The sequence below is a fragment of the Myodes glareolus genome, chromosome 13 (genome assembly GCF_982192425.1).
Source record: "Myodes glareolus chromosome 13, mMyoGla1.1, whole genome shotgun sequence".
Classification (NCBI taxonomy): Eukaryota; Metazoa; Chordata; class Mammalia; order Rodentia; family Cricetidae; genus Myodes; species Myodes glareolus.
The window spans coordinates 17,360,790-17,366,046 of record NC_142038.1 but is presented as its reverse complement, the minus strand read 5'-3'; the positions used below and the strand labels follow the sequence as shown (position 1 = coordinate 17,366,046).

Genomic DNA, 5,257 nt, shown 5'->3' with positions numbered 1-5,257 from the left:
CAGTAACCATACAACTGGTCCAAAAGCTGAGAATAATAAACTCCGAGTGCTAAGTTGTGTGGGATCATTTATATTAACCGCCCATTATCCATGACTCAGGGAACTTTATGCCAGGTAGGGAAGAAAGATATGAAATATTGACTTCTGGATATGATACAACTGTTGCACATAACTTTCATCTGCTGGGGTTATCTGTATAAGGACAGATACTTGAGAATGGGTGAGAAATGAATCCTAGGCTTTACTCCATTACAGGAGCTATTGGTAGTTGATGAATGCTATGGGAAAGAGAGTTACTCTCTGTGGGAAAACTAAGACTCTGGCTTTTACTGAATTTGAGATGACTTAAAATTCAATATGCAGGTTAGATAGGCAATTGAATGTATATATATATATATATATATATATATACAAATCTATAGGTACAGAGGAAGTATAGGCTTGAGATATAAATTTATGAGTCATCAAAATATGGGTAGGATTTTTGCCTTGGAATTTAAGGAAAGACTATATAGCTTGTAGGATTGGAAGGTTAATTTTAAGGTTAGAAAGAAGGTAGAATCTAGCAAATTTGGGGGACAGATAAACTCAGAAAAACAACCCCCATAATTGTATAAGAACACTGGTTCTGACTGAGACAACCCAGTGACTGTTAAACATGAATAATATATAAAAAGGCAGTAGAGAAGTCACAATAGAATCTTATTGATATCAATGAAACTGAGATTTTGCCTATGAGCAGGTCATGGAGAAGTTGGCAATTGCCTACACAGTCATGTAGTTATACATTTCATCAATAGCACTGGGTAAATTGTAGATGAAAACTAGTATAGCAAATGCCTTAGTAGAGTTAAAGCATTTTTCAGACTCCCTGAGCTCTTGACCTACCCTTTCTTAAGAAGATTCTTGAGAGTATTTTCCAGAAAAACAAGAGAACAAACTAAGAAAGAAGATACAAGATGTAGAATACACAGGATTCGAAGACTAGAGGGGTGTCACACAAATTTGATTATGGGAGCTCCATCCCAGAAGTCAGGGAAAGGTAGAAGGAGTGAACTGAGTCTACAAAGTAGAGCTCTGTTATCTTCAAGGAAACTGTGGCATGTGTGTGTGCACCACTCCTCCCTACATCATATAAATAATAATGATTATGGAATGAAGCAGAGGAGTCAAACCGGCTGGTGGTAAAGAGAAGTCTGTTTACCAAGTCTAGCAAACAATTAGTTCATATTATGAAATAAGAAGGAAGATACTTCTTCTGGAGGAAGAGAAGGGAAAGAAAATACAGGTGGAGAAAATAGAAGCATGGATTTAGAAATGCTCACTAAACTGTAAGAAAGAAAATTCAATGGAAGTGATTCCATAAATATGATATCTAAAGGGAGAACAGGAAGGCCAAAATGGAAATTGAGTCACCTACATACTTAGCATACCTCAGCAATTTAGGTATCACTGATGTTTATCTTTCAGAATCAGTCAAGCAATAAACAATAGGAGCCTGGACTAAGATTTCTGAACAGAGGGCAATGGCAAACCCTGCTATTATTGAAATCATATGTGGAACTGAGAGAACTAAACGATGGGCGGAGGACTGTTTACCAGAAGGAGGTAGCTGCCTGTCCTGTGGTTTAATAAAGTGAGGAGCCAAGATCATTATGCATAGGCCCACGGCATGATCCAAAAAATTATTTTTGCAGTTGTTGCAGAGATGTTTGGAAGTAAAAAAAAATAGGAATAAAAGTATAAATAGAGAGAGCTGAGGAGGTATGGAGTCATTTGAGTGAGAGAGAGTTTTATTTATCATGTAGGAGCTCAACAGATAAGAAAGAGTGGGATAAATGTGCTAATTAAGTATTTGGAGTTGAGCCCTAAGAAAACAAAATGCAACCAGTTAAATTTTGCCTCTAGGGACTGAGAGGTGCGGCGCGCATCCTGTCCAGCAGGAATGAACGCCACCAAAAACGAGAATTCCTTCTCTGGTCACATCTTTATTTGGAGCATTCCCTTGAGGAAAATTGGGGGAAGGGAAGATAGAGCAGGGACGAGAGAAAGCTTAGAGAGAGAGCGTTGGGCCCCGAGGCAGCTGCTTTTAAACGGTGGAGAGGCTTGAACGCTGTCCTGATTGGTTAATGCCATTCTGCTGGTCTGAGCATGTGCAGGCAAGGGTGCTCAGCCCCACATGGCTACCTCCAAACTGCAGGACCACCTGTGCCTCCAGGTGGCTCCCAACATCTCCCTCTTCTCTTGTTAATAAGAGCAATAAGGCAAAACTATTTTCCAATCTGGTCCCCACCTCATGATGTGTGGACCGATTGAAGAAAAGAAAAGCAAGACACACCCTCCCCGTGCAATGGGACAACTACTTCCCTGGGAGTGCTAGGGCTGTGTCTGCACACCCTCCGCCTATGCATACCTTCCTCCATGCTTTGTGGGACTATCTGATCCCTAGAGGGTACAAAGGCTATGCATGGCTAATTGCCTATGAGCTCTTTAGAAGCTGAGAGCCAAACTTGGGGTGAGGATACACATACCAAGACTGCCAGGCCTGTGTCACAAAGACCTTGTCCCACCTCACTTGGGCTAGCAGGTAGCACACCAATCAAAGACATACAGCACTTCCACCTAGACACAGCATGCCAAGAATATCTCTGCTCCCACCCATTCCCAAGGAAGGAAAAGGCAAAGTAGAAGAGATAAGAGGTTGCACAGGGTGTTGCTCAAGTCGATGGTGTGAAACAGCTGCTCTTGGCACCGCTCAGAAGGTCATCTCTGCTGCCTCCGCATGAATCTTCCACAGCAGGACACTCAGCATCCACTGGGTCATCTTTCTTCTTTATCCCTCTGGTCGGTCTCGCTGGCATCCAGATGTATGTCAGCATTCCTAGAAAAACATAAACAAAACTCTCCTCCCAAATTAACATTTAAGAGTACTAAAAACTCTCAGTGTAAAAATTCAGCACAATCAGTACTGGAAGTAGGCTGGTTTTGAACTTAGAGATCTGTATGTCTCCGTATCAAAGAGCAAATCTTGTTTGCCTGTACCAGCAAAATTTTGAATTAAAAATTAAGTGTAAAGAATGCAAGAGAAATCCTTTCTCTGGGGGAAGCTGTCACTGGTAGTGTAGTCCCCCTCTTATGTCTAAAAACCAAAGCAGTTGTCACTGGGAATTGAACTCAGGACCTTTGGAAGAGCAGTCAGTGCTCTTAACCTCTGAGCCATCTCTCCAGCTCCCCTATTCAGATGGAAAAAAAACCTCTAGGTAGCATTGTTTTATTCCACCCGTTGCCAGAGGCAATAGGTAATGGTAACCAGGTGGACGCGCCTTTATTATGATAATTAGGACCAGTTCTTTGAGGGAGAATGGGCGTAGACCATTGATCTGACTACTTCCTGCTGACAAAGGGACGTTGTTTGGGGGATAAATGTTTTTATCTGACTAAATTTTTGGCGGCTGTGGCTGAGCGGCAGCGGCAGCAGCAGACAGCGGCGGTTGCCCCGCCTCTGAGGCCCATTGTGGCGCGCTCCGCATGGCCCAAAGGCATGGCTCCGCCCCGGGCCCGTGCGCGGCTCGCCGGTTTATCCCGTAACTGCGAACTGTACCTCAGCCTCACCTCAGGCAATGAATTCGCACCACCGGCCGTGAGTCTCCGGCGAGGGGGGGCCATCCGCCCACCCGTGGAGGGGCTTCTCCTGCCCGGTCTGCCCGAGCGCGGAGCCCCGTTCTCTGGGAACTCATCTCCGCCCGCCCATGTTGCTATGGAAACACAGTTCAGAGTTTGGCCCCTCTCCGTCTTTAGGTCTTTAGCGGCGCTGCCACGCAGCTTCCGCCTCTGCCTCCCGAGTGCTGGGATTAAAGGCGTGCGCCACCACCGCTGGCTACTTCCTCAAACAAAAATTAAGTTTTCTGTACGTGAGAGCCAGAGACTGAGCTCTCTTAACAAAATTAGGCGAAAATCACCTCCAAAAGCTCTGTGGCTCTTTAAGAACAGGGAAGGCAGTCTTAGAACACGATCAACTCGCCTCCCTACGAGACTGTTGCCTCCGAGTCTCTTATCAGCGAGTACGCAGGTGGACGGAGAGGGAGCGGAAGCCGCGGTCTCCCGTACCCCATCGTCCTCATAGTCCCGCCTTAGTTACCTCGCCCTTTTTGCTGCTGTTCACATTCCTCCTGCACTGAACTTAAGGAATTTTTCTTCCCCGTTGCTTTCTGTACCTTCTTTCAGATACCTTAACTTTGATTTTTTTTTGTATTTTCTTTTCTTTTTAGGCCTATCCTTTGAAATTCTTTTTCCTCCCCTTTCTGGAGGAATTCAACTGACGTCACTCACCGCTCCACGTTCTCAGAGTTCTGAAATTCACGGCTCTCCGTCCTGGTGTCTGATTTCAGCTTTTTCTCCCCAGGCTTTCTGCACGTTGCTGGGCGCTTCCTTCTCAGGGTCCCCCGGCGTAGATGTCAGGGTCCCTCAGCGTCCCGGGGTTTCGAGCACCAGTTGCGGGGGGCCATCCTGTCCAGCAGGAATGAACGCCACCAAAAACGAGAATTCCTTCTCTGGTCACATCTTTATTTGGAGCATTCCCTTGAGGAAAATTGGGGGAAGGGAAGATAGAGCAGGGACGAGAGAAAGCTTAGAGAGAGAGCGTTGGGCCCCGAGGCAGCTGCTTTTAAACGGTGGAGAGGCTTGAACACTGTCCTGATTGGTTAATGCCATTCTGCTGGTCTGAGCATGTGCAGGCAAGGGTGCTCAGCCCCACATGGCTACCTCCAAACTGCAGGACCACCTGTGCCTCCAGGTGGCTCCCAACAGAGAGGCAAAGGGAGGGAGGCATAGAAAACAGAATTGTTGGTTTTCTCCATGAGCCCTTATGTTGTTTTTACTTCCTAAACTGTGCCTATTGGTTACCTTGAATAAAAACAACAATGAAATAAAAACTAGATTATATGCATGAAACTGTAATAAAATGAGTGTGTTTATTAGGAAGATACCGAAAAGTCATAAGAAAACGTGCCCAGGAAACTGGGAATCTTTTAAAGAAACAAGATCCATAAAACACAATTGGAAGATTCAACTTAAGCAGAATATTTGGTGATAAAATCTTCTAAGACTAATTTAAGAAGACATTATTTTTGAAGAAAATAATGTTATTGAAAATAAAATGAGACTCAAAATAGTACAAGGCTGGAGACCAGGAAGGAAGCAGATAGGCAGGGTTGGCCCCACCCTGCTTTCACAGGGAAGTCTATAAAACGTTTTGTGA

At 44.7% G+C, this 5,257-nt stretch overlaps 1 long non-coding RNA gene across 1 annotated transcript; it reads right to left on the bottom strand.

Annotated features, from left to right (window-relative positions):
- Positions 1-1,968: 1,968 nt before the first annotated feature.
- Positions 1,969-4,707, bottom strand: LOC148119961 (uncharacterized). Its single transcript, XR_015734678.1, has 2 exons — positions 2,571-4,707; positions 1,969-2,293 (listed from the first exon to the last, which is right to left on the bottom strand). It is a non-coding gene; the product is annotated as an uncharacterized LOC148119961 (long non-coding RNA).
- Positions 4,708-5,257: the final 550 nt, after the last annotated feature.